Source organism: Lepidochelys kempii, chromosome 7 (assembly GCF_965140285.1).
Source record: "Lepidochelys kempii isolate rLepKem1 chromosome 7, rLepKem1.hap1, whole genome shotgun sequence".
NCBI lineage: Eukaryota > Metazoa > Chordata > Testudines > Cheloniidae > Lepidochelys > Lepidochelys kempii.
In genome coordinates, this window is record NC_136386.1 from 88,896,961 (window position 1) to 88,913,945 (window position 16,985).

Below are 16,985 nucleotides of genomic sequence, written 5' to 3' on the forward strand. Positions count from 1 at the left end.
ATTGGCTGCCCATCTACGTAAGAGATTCACAGACAATTACAAAAGCTGGCCACAAATCTACTTGACAGGAGGATTTTATTCTTTTTAGCATGGACCCATGGGATTTTCAGGGCTTCAGACAGCTTGCAGAATGCAGAAACAGACATTCTTTTTTCTGAATTGAGTAACCTAGTAAATTAGAACATCTGAGCTGTTATGGGACTGAGAGTTCAATAAAGGCTTTAAAAAAACACCATTCCTTGGGGAATGAGGGAAAAACAAGCCCTATGGTCTTGAAATTCAAAGTGTCGTCCTATATTAAAACAGGAAGTATGATAACAGTAGCCATTCTTGCACTAGTTCATAGCAGTGTTTGGATACAGTTAAAGGAAAAGTTTGCAAGAGCCTTCCACGGCAAATCAAAATGTTCCAAAGAAATGAAAAGCTTTGAAGGGACCACCTACCATAAACACTATTCCCAAAGACTGCACCATCCAAAGAGTAAATGATAAACAGATGAATTCTAAACTGATATTTTTACAGCACAGTGCTGTAACTTTAACTTTCTTCATGTGTTGAAGAAATATGCTTTCTAAAATATCTTTGGAGCTGTTTAGGACTAACAATCAGTACATTTGTTTATATAAAACCCAATGCAATTTTGATCCAATGATCAGATACTTAGTGGTCATTAATTTGCTGCTAACCCAATCTTCTGTTTACCACATTATAACTGGTTTTATTTTTACTGACCACTGGTTTTTGCTTATATTAACATTGCCAGAGTACACACACGATTTTTCACAACTTTTGAAGATCTGTACAACATAGACTGAAAAATGAGCTTTCGAGTCATATTAAAAAAATTAGTAGAGAAATAAAAACATCAATAATATAAGTTTCAGTATAACTGAAATTCAGGCTCAAAGTTCATACTATGCTTTAAGGAAAGGAAGCATATTGAGAAACATTTCATCAGTCTTGTATAAACCATTTCTACCTCCTTTCCCTGCATCTTTCTTCCCCCAGGAGCCCCACTCACCATTGCTGGCTTCTGGTATGAAGGCCTCATAGGTAGCAAGCACACTGTGGTTTCTGGGATTTGTAGTTCTGTTGAGCATGAGATATCAGAGGTCAGGGAGCTTCATCTTAAAGAGCAGTGACTGGGCGTAGTCATAGGAAAAGCAATAGTATTTAAGAGAGAGAGTTGTTGTGATGTTGCACTCTCTATGATTTTATGAAAATATGCTAATGAGTGAATATAATGTAACTGGAATATGCTTCATTCAAAAGGTCTCTTGTAAAGTATCATTACATTAAAGTATCATTACAAGAGTGAGTTTGTGTGTGTATGGGGGTGGGGGGGGATGTGAGAAAACCTGGATTTGTGCTGGAAATGGCCCACCTTAATTATGCACATTGTAGGGAGAATGGTCACTTTGGATGAGCTATTACCAGCAGGATAGTGAGTTTGTGTGTGTGGTTTTTGGGAGGGGGGTGAGGGGGTGAGAGAACCTGGATTTGTGCAGGAAATGGCCCAACTTTATTATCATGCACATTGTGTAAAGAGTTGTCACTTTGGATGGGCTATCACCAGCAGGAGAGTGAATCTGTGTGTGGGGGGGTGGAGGGTGAGAAAACCTGGATTTGTGCTGGAAATGGCCCACCTGATGATCACTTTAGATAAGCTATTACCAGCTGGACAGTGGGGTGGGAGGAGGTATTTTTTCATATTCTCTGTGTATATATAAAGTCTGCTACAGTTTCCACGGCATGCATCCGATGAAGTGAGCTGTAGCTCACGAAAGCTCATGCTCAAATAAATTGGTTAGTCTCTAAGGTGCCACAAGTACTCCTTTTCTTATTACAAAGCTTATAATCTACTGAATGTGGTCATCCTATTTGTATAAATATATAACTCTTGTAGCTGAAACTAGAAATACAAAATATAACTCTGAGGTCCTATTGTAGTTATGCAAAGTATGGGCCATTAATAGTGGTTTGGAATCTTGATGGCTCCAATTAACTGGGACAACTGTCTGTAGATGGCTCTGTTTTACTTGTAAGTCTTCCTGTTTACATGTATGCTGGCAAGTGGGTAATGAAGTCTTATAGTGACATGTCATCATGTCACCTGAACTGGAATCCATCTTTATTTATCCTGGTGCTTCCCCATTTTTAGAAGGAGGGTTGGGAACCCAGAGAGGGACAAAGGATTCTCCTGCCTTATGCAAAAGCTATATAAGTGAGTGGAGCAGAAGAGGGGGCAATCATGAGAAATCCCCTTGCTACCACCTGAGCTGGAAAAAGGGCTGTACCAGAGGAAAGGATTGTGCCCAGACTAGGAAGGTGTCCAGTCTGTGAAAGAAATTTATTGAAACATCTCTAAGGGTGAGGTTTTATCTGTATTCAGTTTTCTTACTGTATTAGGCATAGACTTGCGTGTTCTATTTTATTTTGCGTGGTAAGTCACTTTCTTCTATCTGTTACTATTTGGAACTACTTAAATCCTACTTTCTGTATTTAATATAATCACTTTTTACTTATTAATTAACCCAGAGTATGTATTAATACCTGGGGAGGGGGGCAAACAGCCGTGCATATCTCTCATCAGTGTTACAGAGGGCGAACAATTTATGAGTTTACCCTGCATAAGCTTTATACAGGGTAAAACAGATTTATTTGGGGTTTGGACCCCATTGGGAGTTGAGCATCTGAGTGTTAAAGAAAGGAACACTTCTTAAGCTGTTATCAATTAAGCCTATAGAGCTGTTAGGGGATGTGGTTCAGACCTGGGTCTGGGTTTGCAGCAGGCTAGTGGGTCTGGCTCAAACCAGGCAGGGCACTGAAGTCCCAAGCTGCCAGGGCAGGAAAGCAGGGGCAGTAGTAGTCTTGGCATATCAGTTGGCAGCCCCAAGCGGGTTTCTGTGATCCAACCCGTCACAGTTGTAATTTAGGCTTACCAGAAACAAACATGGGCAAAACACCCAGTTACAGATTTAAATAAGAAACACAAGGAAGCTGTGCAAGCTGGAGCTTGTCTGCTCTTAGGCCAAACTCCGGCTTTACATGCACATGAAGTACACATTTATTATGGAACTCGCATACTACAGTGATATGTAGTATCTGAGTTTGTGTTCCATATACACAATACTTAGGGATTTTATTACATTAGGTGTGTGCACAGAGGGACCCACTATTCACCGTTTAATGCGATAACTATAAAAATAATGACAGGTTTCAGAGTAGCAGCCATATTAGTCTGTATCCGCAAAAAGAAAAGGAGTACTTGTGGCACCTTAGAGACTAACCAATTTATTTGAGCATAAGCTTTTGTGAGCTACAGCTCACTTCACTGGATGCATCGGAAGGTTGAGGACGTGGATCACTGCATAAGGTGATCCTGGTTTGGGATCCAATTAGATCTAAATCCTGGAAAACAGCCTTCTAGATTTTGGAGGTGCAAGTGCAGCCTACTTTGCATGCATCCGATGAAGTGAGCTGTAGCTCACGAAAACTTATGCTCAAATAAATTTGTTAGTCTCTAAGGTGCCACAAGTACTCCTTTTCTTTTTATAAAAATAATGTTTATTAGAGGGTTGATTAAACAAACCCAGTTAACTTAGTCCTCATTTGTAAATTTAGAGCTGCCTACCACATATTATGTTCAGCACTAGTGGGGGAAGGCAAAACTAGTGGCTCCCCCTTCTCTCTGTGTGAGCATGAAGTGGGGAGAAGGTCAGTGTTCCTGAAAAGGCCCCTGTTGAGGATGAAGCCTGAGGTGGCAGCCCACTGAAAAAGCAGTGGGGAGAGGAGTCAGCAGTTGTGCTCCCCCTCCTTAACAAAAAAGGGGCCGGGGAGGAAGGTGAGACCTGTATTCGCAGAATACAGAAACTGTTTGTGGGGGACCTGGGGAATAAGGAGAAGGGTACGTGTATTGAACTCTTGGCAAAGTAGGCTGCGTTTGCACCTCCAAAACCTAGAAGGCTGTTTTCCAGGATTTAGATCTAATTGGATCCCAAACCATGATCACCTTATACAGTGATCCACATCCTCAACCTTCTCTCCTCTGCTGCTCCCCCCACCACATAAAAAGGTTAGTTGGTAGCTGCAATTCAAGAGCAGGCCTAATTCTAACTCCCATCTATCGCATCTATCTGTACAAGGTCAAATTTAATGAGGAATCTGGAGAGCTGCTTTGAAAATGCCAGCAATAAAACTTTGCACACTAATCATTTCAATATCCCATTAAAATATCAAAGTAATATACAGAGAAATGTTATAGCTAAACTGGAAAACAAATACAATTTGAATGAATTTTACAAGCTCTCAGATCTTTGCATGAATGCTAGAGCCAGCTAAAAAAACAAGATATGGATCATGTCACAGCCCAAAAAAAGACACCCCAAGACCATTTTGAGAAATAACAGGCTTAGCAAGAAAACTACTTGTAATGCACAAGAGACTGATGTGCCGAAGGGCTGAAATGAAGGAAAGTTGGGGCGGAATTCCCTGCCTTTGCTGGAGTTCACGCCCTTTCTGGATACTGCTAAATCATCCCTTGGGATCATAAATATGCTTCTGAAGAGTAAACATTTGCCTTTGATTGCACAGAGTGCCACATTATTTGGAAAAAAAAAAAGGCTCAGAGAAGCGTCCCCCAAGACACACCCAACCAGGATCAAATTACACAAGGTCAGTATCGTCACTGGCAAAAAGCATTTTTTGTTTAAATGGGAATATAAATTAGTAGAAACTGCAGTCTCTCACTTCTTCAACCTGCAGAACACATAGTTCTGGAACTGGACTTATTCTAGGTAGCCTTGGTTTAGCACAAGCTAAGGCAAAAAATTTGGTGTGAGCCTTTATTAAAACAATGGCAGCACATCACTAGAAATTTAAATAAAATCATCCCATCAAGCTAGAATCATGCTGTACTATAGCTAGAAGATGTTTGCCTGTCACTTTGCCATAGGGTGTTATTGATCCTTCCTGCATGTAGGTGGGCTTTGTTCAGGGCACTAAGAACCAGATCTTCAAAGGTATTTAGGTGGCCAATTTCAGTGGAAGTTAGGAACCTTAATACCTTTGATGAGCTGGACTTAAAACCCAGTGTATGGGCAGGCTACAGGACTATAATGCAGATCCTCTGCAGCTCTTACTTAGCCCATTCGCTGAGACAGGGCTACTGTCATTCCAGACTCCATAGCGTGAGTGAGTGAGTGTGAGTGTATGTGTGGGGGGGGGGAGGAGGGGGTTGGACCACAAGATTCCAGTGTCTCTCTTTTGGGCCACCTGCAACCTCTGTGAGCCTCTTCTGGGCTTCCATAGATTTCCAGAGCAAAGCTTCCTCTGATCTGACATACAGTCCCACAATTGCTCTTAAATGCTGCAGAGGGCTTTGTACTGGATCTCTCTACTTTGGTTGAAGCTCAGATACAGAATCAATAATATCTGCACACATACCTATCTTATAACAACTCTTCATCCAAATACACCTGTACCTACTTGTATATCAAAATGCCACAGCTACTTGTGGAGTAACCCTGAATAACAATACTGTCCCCCCAAATCTCTGTATTTGTCTCTATTAGTCTTGCGTCAACATTCATACAAAAAGTGCCCATAGGTCTTACTTATGAATATCCAAACCACACCTAAAACCTGCATGCCTACCTGTGTATTTTACATGTGTATATACTTATACTTGCCTATAAAAATCCCTGTACAAACCAAAGATGATAAAAGCTTTTCAAAATATATATTAATTCTTTTCCAGCAATACATTTATAACGCGATTAGTTTTACCAGTTTTCTAAAGCTGGCATCTGAGAACACATTTCACATAGCCAAGTTAGGAAAAAGAACAAGTTCAGCCATATCATGTGGGATTGCATCTATACCATTAACTATATTTGGAATTGGTTACTTGTTTAAATAATCAAATTAAGTTATGACACAATTAGTGCTAACTTGATCTGTTCTTCACCAATCAACTAGAGTTCATAAAACCATTCATGGCAGCTCTAAATTGACTGATGAGGACCAGATTAACTGGGTTTGTATAACTTGACCATTTAAACAAGCTACCCTTTAGTAAACATTATTATAGTTATCACATTAAACAGTGAACCTCTATGCACACACCTATTGTAATAAAAACCATAAATAAAAAAGTATTATGTGTATGGAATACACTGCTAAACTGTTCTTTAATTTATGAAAGGTCTTAGATCCAGCTACAGATTAAAAAATAAACCTGTAAACCTTATAACATGGCAAGGAAATAACTTTTTTTTTTTCTGCTGTGAGACCACACCTGTGCAGTTACCTAATCCCAAAGGCCTATATCAGAGGTTCCCAACTTTTCTTACTGTGTACCCCCTTCCAGATCTACCAGCTGCTTGCATACCCTACCTTTCTCATCACTGATATTCTGTGTGGTGTTCTTAACACTACCTGTCATTAGCCATCTATCCAAATTTCACTATTATGTACAGATATAGTTATGGTGTGATGTATACAACTGGAAAGCAAACCTGACTAAGGTCTGAGCTCAGCTAGACTGGACATTTGCTGGGCACCTGAACTTGTGTTATACAGTGATTGGAGGCGAGGGCTCTGTACATCAGTGTATCTACGGATTCTCACTGATACATCTTGAAGTAAATTAACTACTGTATTTTATATAACAAATTCCCACAGAGTTTTAAAGGTCTGAGTCACTTATTATGAAAATTCAATACAAATAAAATAAAATAAAATAAATAAAAAAACCCACAATTTCTCCCACGTACCCACCCCAAAGATGTCTCGTGCGTCCCCCAGGTATGCATGCTACAGTTTGGGAACCCCTGGCCTATACCATGGTGAATTCTGAGGATTTGAGCAAATGATAGTATTGCTTTAACTGATATCTGACATACAATCTAATATTGTATATCTATATACTTTGTGAGGCTACAAATACAAGACAGGTGCACTTCATTATACTAAGAAAATGGGTTGTACACAATGTGTCTCTGTCTTGTAAGTTTACAGGTCATCATAACCCTTTATATCATGTTAGTGTTTAAAATAAATACAGTATGATGCTTTTATTATTTTTAGTAACCTAGAAGCCTCTAGAGAACCCACTCAGGAATCAGGGCCCCTTTGTGCTAGGCACTGTAAACACATATCATGAAAAGACAGCTCTTTGGGGGCAGGGACTAACAATCTCAGGTTTGATCCTACAACACAGAGCACCCAGGCAGCCTGCTGAAGTCAGCAGGGCTCCATGTGGGAGTAGCATGCTGCCTAAACACTGCAGGATCAGCACCTGTGAATGCTGACTGTTCTGAGATGGTTTTCAGGTCTTGCTGCTGACTTGCAGAACTCACTTGCTAGACTAAGTCCATTACTGTTCCTACTATAAATCATACAGAAAGTTCTGAAAGTCATTGTAGGCTGTAACTCTGGTATTGAAGCATCAATCTTATGTGTAGCCCTTGACCTGCTTTTATACAGAACCAGTTGGTATTCTGCAAAGAAATCCCCAACTTTAATTGTTAGGGTTGTCTGAGTCCTTTTGAAAAAAAAAGGCATGTAGTGCATGAACCTGCCCAGTGAAGTAGTCTTCATGACGGTTTTCTTTCTTTCCCAGCAGATGTTACGTGGCGTGGTACCAATTTTGTGCTGTATCACATCATAGGCATAATATATATATTTTAAGGGTGTTGCATAGTATATTTTCCCCCTTTGATCCCTGCAGATTAGCTACTTTGATCTCAGAACAGGATATGCAAGGTTAACTAATCAATGCTTTCTCTTTTGTTGTTTTTTTAGAGTGTTGTTCTTCAGATACACCCATAGTTCTACTCCTCTTTTGTGTTTATATTAAATGCATCCCTTTTAAGAATTTTTTGTTTTTCTATTAATTAAGAATATCTGTGGGTGTCACTTTTACATAGTGTATACACTTGGTTATGGAGGGTGGGGGGAATGGACTTTAATTCAAGCCCTGTCCACACAAGGGCTTTTACAATGTTGGCTACCACTGTGTTCACATACAAATGTCAAGAACTGTTTTGCCAGAACCTTATTTGTTTTGAAGGTGAGAAAAGAAAACAATACTGACACTTTTCTGTTTTTACACCATATCACTGAATCCCTTCCTACTGCTAGACAACTGAACCGTCTCATGAATTAACTATACTTCAGAGAGCTTGAGAAAAGTGCCAGTTTTTGAAACTGAAGTCCACTATTGCAGAATAGGAACAAGCAAATAATAAGCAAAAGCAATGGCAATACACCTTTATCTTGCTCAGTATGATATTCAGTCAACATAGACAGTCACATCTCAGTCCTATACAGGAACATGGTACCTCCCATGCTGGGTCAGAACAATGGGCCAGCTCCTAACAGTGATCACTGACAGTGGCCTATGCCTGATACTTTAAAAAGAAGGCATTAAAACTTTCATAAGCAATGATTATCAACAAGATGCCCATTTGTAAACCTTTCTTCCAGGCCCTACACAGCTATAATTGCTGTTTATCTGACCTTAGAAATAAGAGGTAAAAAAGCACAATCATCTACACTGCTCTCACTGACCCAAAGCAAGTTTTTATGGTTCACATACTGTTATATTGCATACATACAATATAGTTTCTTCCCGTTATGTAGCTTTTTTTTGGAGATTCCAAAACAACATCACCGCTGGAGGATAAAAGTGCAACCTGTATATTCAGGAAATTATTCTGTGCTATCTTCCTTCATTAGCTTCTAGTTTTCTGTGCCAAATGTAAATAGTCAATTTCTTTTATTATGGGAATTTATGCTGCTTTAAATGGTCAGATAAATATATATTTTGCCTATTCCATTCCTTTTTTTCCTTTCTCTTTGAAAACCAGCTGCTTTTTGAGAAGTTTAAATATCCCTTCAAGCCAGCAGGATGCAGAAGAGGCTAAGAGGAAAGAATGACATGGTTAAGTACTTATTTTTGTAACTAAAAGAAAATGATCTTTTTTCTAATCATCTTAATTTTAGAACTGTCAGCTATAGGTGACAGCCTGACTTGTTTAGTTCAGCGTTTTCTTTTTTTACCAGAAGAGACTGATAATCCTCATGAAGGGGTTCATTAAACACAAGACAGATTTTTTATTTTTTTTTAATTTTACAAACTGAGCTTCATGTTCAAACAGCAGATGTAACATCCCAGGCTTTCATCCTTGGAGACAGTCTAGGAGACAGATGGAAAAGTTGTAAGTAGGCTTGTAAAATGCTTAGAAGGAGGCAAAATTGCTTTGAAGATTTCAATGCTTCATAATGGCTAGCGTAGCAGGTATAGCAAGTTAGTGGCATACAATCATTTACTTCAGAGAAAAATGACTTTGCCAAAGAAACCTCAGTCGTGACCCATGAATCTGAAGAAGATGAAGCATTTGGTTTTGATAAAACCTCCAAAAATTCAGATTTCCCCCCCCCCCAAACTTACCCAAATGCATAGAATTCTTCTGCCTCTACCCACATCCCATTGTCTCTCTTCCTTGCTTCCCATGCTCAGTCTGATCCTTTTCAGTTCACACAAGTGCATTTCTAAATTCTTCTAGCTTCCATAAATCTTACCTTACACTGCATCCGCCTCTCGAGCTGATCTTCCCACTCACCCGACCCTTCAGCCACTCCCTTTCTCTTCTTCTCATCCTTTGACCTCCCAGCTCCTACTGCACTTGTGGCAGGACCTCAGCAAGCCTGGCAGTTTATGCTAGGCTGGCTATTTTGTCAAGAATTCTTGCTTCCCTGGTCCAGAAGTATACACAGGCATATGTAGAATATAAAATAATGATTCCCCCCGCCCCCAATTATGCCATGAAATAAAAAAGCTACTTAACTGTACTTCTATAGGTCAGTTCCGTAATTCAGCAAATTTCCTGGTATCTGTGACATCACAGAATAATGCATTCTGGGCATCACAGCACTAGCTATTGAGCTAGCTATTGTGACATTCAGGAACTTAAATAAAAAATAATGCTAACTGTAGAGTACACGCTCCCTGTTGGAACTGAATTAGGCCAAGATCTTCACAGGTATTTAGGCATCAAACTACCATGGATTTCAATGGGAGTAAGGTGCCTAAATACCTTTGAGGATTGGGTTCTATTAGAATCTTTCAATTAGTCTTTGTTGATGTCCATTGGAGGCCCAGTTGACCAGGAAGCTAATAGATGTGCTGAGCCAAAAACTATTTGCCAAGTGGAACAGTTAACCGGTGGGAATCAGTTAGAATTTCCAGTTGGGGAATTTGGCAAATGTCAACTTCTAAGGCTTTGTCTACAGTAGCACTTTTATCAGTAAAACTTTTGTAGGTCAGGGGTGTGAAAAAGCACACCCCGACCGTGAAAAGTCCCAGTATGGACAGTGCTGTGGTGGTGGGAGACACTCTCCCGTCAACTTAGCTACCACCACTTGTTAGGGGTGGTTTAATTACCCCAGCCGGAGAGCTCTTTCCCGCCAGCAGAGTGCGGCTACAAGGGAGACCTGACAGCGGCACAGCTGCCATGATACAGCTGTGCCACCGTAAGGTGTGTCATGTAGACTGTGTGTGTGTGTGTGTGTGGGTGTGTGTGTGCGTGCGCGCAGAGGACAGAAGCTTTGGTGGTCAGTCCTGATTATTTTCATCTTGTTTTGTGCTGGTGATCCTCAACGTTCAGTGGTCAGTTGAGCTAAGTCCCTCAACATTTGTGTGTGTCTCTAAATCATCTCATTTCCTCCCTCCCTTCGTCACTTCCCAACCTTCTTCCGAGCTAACCAGATCCTTCTCTCTGTCCCTATCCTTCACTTCCCCTGTTCCCAACATCACATGAGACACAACTTTTTCTTTTTGATTTTCATAAAGTTATCTGCCTTTAGCAATATTGCAGTATTTAACCAGGAGCTCTCATGAGTGTTGCCCTCTGCTTTGATCTGTCTACTCCAGGGGTGGGCAAACTTTTTGGCCTAAGGGCCAAATCGGGGAACAGAAATTGTATGGCAGGCCATGAATGCTCACAAAATTGGGGTTGGGGTGTAGGAGGGGATGCAGGCTCTGGAGGCACAGCCAGGCAGTTCTGCACATTGCCTGTTCACAGGCACCGTCCCTGCAGCTCCCACTGGAGCGTGTAGGAGCAGGAGCGGGGCCATGCTGCGGCTTCCAGGAGCCGCGTGGTGCGGCCCCTGACCCAGCGCCCTGGCCAGAGTGGGGCTGAGCCGCATGGTGCGGCTCACGGGCTGGCTTAAAATGGCTCACAGACTGGTTGCGGCCCGCTAGCTGTAGTTTTCCCTCCCCGGTCTACTCTGTTCAAATTTCATGGTTTAGGGCTATCCTGGGTCAGATTGACCTGATATTTCTCCTTGAAAGAACAGGGATTTAGAAACAGCAGCCAGTTCAGATTATCATACCTTCAGAGGGGGAATTCAACAAAAGTAGGATGCCTGTGAAGGATTGGGGAGATGAATAATGTGGATTCAATATAGCTTAACCCAAGACACAAGAATGGCCATACTGGGTCAGACCAAAGGCCCATCTAACCCAGTATCCTGGCTTCCGACAGTAGCCAATGCTAGGGGCCTGTAATCATCAAGTGATCCATCCCCTGTCGCCCATTCCCAGTTCCTGGCAAAAAGAGGCTAGGGACACCATCCCTGCCCATCCTGGCTACTAGCCATTGATGGGCCTATTGTCCATTAATTTATCTAGTTCTTTTTTGAACCCTGTTATAGTCTTGGCCTTTAGAGTTCCACAGGTTGACTGTGTGTTGTGTGAAGAAATATTTCCTTTTGTTTGTTTTAAACCTGCTTCCTTTAATTTCATTTGGTGACGCCTAGTTCTTGTGTTATAAGAAGTAAATAACACTTCCTTATTTACTTTCTCCACACCAGTCATGATTTTATAGACCTCAATCATATCCCCCTTAGTCGACTCTTTTCCAAGCTGAAAAGTCCCAGTCTTTTTAATCTCTCCTCATACAGAAGCTATTCCATACCCGTGATCATTTTTGTAGCCCTTTTCTGAACCTTTTCCAATTCCAATGTAAATTTTTTTGAGATGGGGCGACCACATCTGCATGCAGTATTCAAGATGTGGGCGTATCATGTATTTATATAGCAGCAATATGATATTTTCTGTCTTATTAGTTATCGTTTTCTTAATGATTCCCAACATTCTGCTCGCTTTTTTGACTGCCGCTGCAGTTGAGTGGATGTTTTCAGAGACCTATCCATAATGACTCCAAGATCTCGCTCTTGAATGAAACGAATAGGCAGCAGGTTTAAAACAAAAGGAAGTACTTCTTCACACGACACACAGTCAACCTGCGGAACTCTTTGCCAGAGGATGTTGTGAAGACCAAGACTATAACAGAGTTCAAAAAAGAACTAGATAAATTCATGGAGGATAGGTCCATCAATGGCTATTAGCCAGGATAGTCAGGGATGGTATCCCTAGCTTCTGTTTGCCAGAAGCTGGGAATGAGCAACAGGGAATGAATCACTTGATGATTACCTGTTCTGTTCATTCCCTCTGGGGCACCTGGCATTGGCCACTGTCAGAAGACAGGATACTGGGCTAGATGAACTTTTGGTCTGACTCAGTATGGTCGTTCTTATGTTGAGTGGTAACAGCTAATTTAGACACCATGATTTTATATGTATAGTTGGGATTATGTTTTCCAATGTGCATCACTTTGCATTTATCAACATTGAATTTCATCTGCCATTTTGTTGCCCAGTTTTGTGTGATCCCTTTGTAGCTCTTTGCAGTTTTCTTTAGCCTTAACTATCTTGAGTAGTTAAGTATTGGACAGTGTATTGTTTCTTGCCCAAGTTCATATTTCTCTGACTTTTGCTGAGCAAAAGTGACGCAAACAATTCTTGAGGCTTTTTGTTTCTAATGTGGAAAAAACGAGGGCCCCTTTGTTGAGAATTTAGCCTAAAAATGATTTCCTATCATAACTGCTCAGCTGTGTGAGAGTTAATGAACTCTCTAGCTGGATTTCTAAAGACAATGAGACTGTTAATACCTCAACTAACATTATTATCTGTGACCAAAATACAAAGATAGTGACTACTAAGAACAGAGAAAATAAAAGTTAAGTTTCTGCATTGCATTTGAAGGGTCCAAGAGACCATACTGGATACTCTGACACACTGTCACAGTAGTAGCCCGAAGGTCACCTTACATTTTGGGAGCCCTGCTGAAGTAGTTTGGGAACCATTTACTTGATGTCCCCAAGGAGCTGTTGATGGAGCCTAGTTCAAATGTGTTCATCTCTAGAGTTTATGAAAGGATACCAAGTACTTAATTGGCTTGCTCAGATGTGTTAATCTCTACTGTCTCATTTAAATGTATTCTCAAATATTCTGTGTGTGCTTTGGGGAACCAGTAATCTCCTATCAAGGGACTGATACTGCAAGTCTTATGAGGTGCTGAACATCTTTAATTTGTACAGAGTCATGGGTGCTTATAAACTCACAGGAGATGCTCAGCACAATGCTTTATCAGGGAGAGTTATGTTGTTATTCCAAGTTCCATAAACTTCCCAAACCAACTTTTACCCTATGTTGTTTTCATCATGCTATGTTTAACTCCAGATCAGTTTTTAGTAAACTGGACCAGAAAATTATTCAAGTAGGTTAGAATTTTGCTGACAGCTGGCAAACCTTGGGCAGCTATTTCCTGTTCCTGTTGTTTAGTTACTTTTCCATTTGTCATAGCTAATCTGGTAGGTTTTCAACAGCTGGCATCTCATGTTCTATTTAAGTTAGGAGATCCATAAGAGAGAATAATGCTACCCTTCTCTGAATTGTGGCCATCAGACCTTTTGCTAATTGAAATCATGAAAGGAGGGATGGTTTTGTGATTAAGGATTCAACTGGGACTTAGGAGCTCTGGGTTTAATTCCTGTCTCTGCCACGGTCCTCTTATGTGACCTTGGGCAAGTCATTTAAACTTTGTATCAGTTCCCCATGTATAAAATGCAGATAATTAGCACCTTTTCTTGGTCCTGTCTATTTAGATTATAAACTTCTTGAGGCAGGAATGGCATTATACTATGAATTTGTGCAAAACTAGCACAATGGGGCTCTGACACTGGGTGACACCTCTCAATTCTACTGTAATATAATAATATCACTGAGACATTATTTAAGAAGATTAGAACGGCCATACTAGGTAAGCCCAAAGGTCCATCTAGCCCAGTATCCTGTCTTCCAACAATATATTGTAATGTAATACCCATATTTATAAACTAGCTCAAAGATAGTGACAACTAAGAACAGAGAAAATGAAAGTTAGGTTTCTGTAACGTTTCGAGTCCTCGTACTCATTAGAGAAAACAGGTAAAAATTGTTTGTTCTTGCTGTTTTTGAAAAGCTAGCCTAATTTCTATGCCAGTGAGTTGAACGGTATGGTCTACATGCCCTTGCCCTGTCAGTTGAACAACACAGATAAATCATACTTTACGAAGACAGAACTTTCACTGGAGATTAAATTCATAGTAACAGCTTGAATTACTTAAATGTCTACTTTTGTCATGCAGAGCTGTCACCTGGTGTTATCTGTACTATGTACAAATATCCAAGGACCATTGTCTCACAATTGTGACTTGTACCTTACAATAGCTTAGTCATTACTTAATGTGTGAATTATTAGCAGTTGAGACACTTGCCTTCACCTTTTGTTAACCACTATGACTCATTGCATACTTTTTACTTTTAGTATAAGAATATGGGCCCAAGAAACAAAGATCACATCATTGTTTTTCTACTGTGTATGACATGATTGGTTGTCCATACAGCTTTAGAAATGAGTCAGATAATTATAGGATTAATATATATTGAATAATGAAACATTCAGAATACAATGGCTTTTGTGGGACTTCTTATTTGAGTAAGCACTCCTTACATAAGTAAGGCTTGGCTCTAAGATCTTGCCCTTACGTGGTTTCAAGCAGAGGGCTTGAACTGAATTTCATCCAACCTAGACCAAGTCTTGTTCTATTGTGTTTTTTCCCTTAACATGAGGGAATAAACATTTTCATGTCATTGCACCCAGTGCCACCTTTATCTTTGTGAAAGTGCTCAGATTTTCAGGACCACACTTTTTGAAGTATGTTGGACACTTAAGCAGTGCAGTTTACAGGCAAGTGATTTAATTGTATGCAGAGGCTGGTTGAAAATAAAGCCAGAACTCTATGTGGGTAAAGTCTGGGTGTGTACACTGATTTCAGTCTCACACACAAGGGGCTTCTTTGTGCTATCCAGCTTTAAAGTCCACTGCTTCCCTACACCTCAGAAATGCCACAGATCAGAATGGTTCTTTATCATTTTTGCTTCCACTGCAAGGATTACTGGAATGGGATTCAGGCAATATAACCTAGACACTGGTGGAAGAAAACCATATTCTGTTAAAGGCAATTTTACAACCACATTTAGGTTATGTGATGGGGTGTCCACCCCACAAGACTTGAAGGGGTTAAGAATGCCGGGAGGAGGGGAGGGATAATAACTACCCGGGCTGCACCTGGAGAAGGAGCCAGGGATTATTTAGATGAGGCTCAGCTGGATGGGAACAGGAGGGGCCTGTAGAAAGCCCAGAAGCTGAGAGCAGCTAGGGGCTGCAGAGAAGTGGTCTGCAGTCATTCCTTTGGATAAGGGAGGTTGTCTGGGACTATAGAGGGAAGTAGCCTACAGTCACTCCTTGGGAGGAAGAAGTTGGGATGTCAAACCAGGGTTGGGGGAGAGCTGGAAAGGTAGGAAAGGCTCAGGGGAAAAGCAGAAAGGTATGGGATAGACCTGGGCTGCTGATGAGAGGGCCCCTGAGCTGGAATCCAAAGTAGAGGGTGGGTCCAGGTTCCCACACCAGCCACAGAGGAAGTGGCACAGCAGTGAAGAGTGGACTGCCTGGGACAGATTACTCCGGAAGCGGAAAACATGCATAGTGACCTGGCTGGAGGGCCAAGTTGTGAAGAAGAAGCACCTGAAGTTGCAGAGATACTTTGGGAGACTGCCAGAGGATGGCGCAGCATCTGGAAGTTGCTAATCCCCCGAGCAGCCAGAAGGAAGCACCCGAGTGGTGAGTGGACCCTGTGACAACTGGGTAATGAGAAGGAGTTATATCGGCTAGCTGGGCCATTCTCCTCCCTCAATTTTTCCTGAATTCTTAAAATTTCCTCTGGACAAGACTCCTCATTGGTAAACAATGTGGCAAAGTCACAGCACAAGGGAGCCTGTCAAAATACAGTAAATAGGATTTTTGGTTATTTTAATAGGATTGTTGTGGGCATGGGGAGGCTGGTATGGAGATCAGTCCCAGGAAAGGTCTTACATGGACTATTCCTTATTCCACGCAAATGATGAAACCATTCTGGAGGCCAGCTGCCAAATGTTGTAGGGCTGAATGTTCTGTGCTTGGCACATGAGCTGCCCTGCAATACCTCCAGGTGTCCAGAAAATTCAGACTGGCATGCTTTTCTTTTTTAAACAAATAGTACCTGTGATTACAGATATAGAACAGATGCTTCAGTTACAATGGCCACGGCACAGTTCCGTTACTTTCTACTCCTAGCACAGAGTGAGAGTCCACTGGGGAGTGCTCTGCCATCCTGACAAAGTCCAATCACAGCAAAATGAAAGCTAAAATAAACCTTTGCATGTGCTAGAAGCACCACTGTCCACTGCCCCTTCTTATTCGTCCCCTCCAATGGTTGTATCTAGCTAATTCTGCCAAGAAGCAATGTGGCAATGGTCAGTGGGGCTTGAAAGACAGCTACTGCTACACAATAAACAAATTTGGTTTTGACTTAAATGTCCTTTTCTCTCTTGTGATACATGACCTAACTTGTATGGCCATAAGCCCCATTTTGTTGGCAACACTAAGTCTGATGCTGTAGCAAATAAGAGAAGGCTTCTATGGCCTACAATTCCCCTTACACAGTGACAGTTATTGCAGCAACCCTCATCCCAGCCCTCATGCTCCACCCAAGTCC

At 41.2% G+C, this 16,985-nt stretch overlaps 1 long non-coding RNA gene across 1 annotated transcript in view; it reads right to left on the minus strand.

The window, feature by feature from the left end:
- Nucleotides 1-1,063, minus strand: part of LOC144930750 (uncharacterized) — a 47,339-nt gene extending 46,276 nt beyond the window's left edge. Inside the window, exon 1 of the long non-coding RNA XR_013636079.1 lies at nt 1,022-1,063. This is a non-coding gene — a long non-coding RNA (uncharacterized LOC144930750). The remainder of the gene's footprint in view (nt 1-1,021) is intronic.
- Between the last annotated feature and the right edge of the window lie 15,922 nt (nt 1,064-16,985).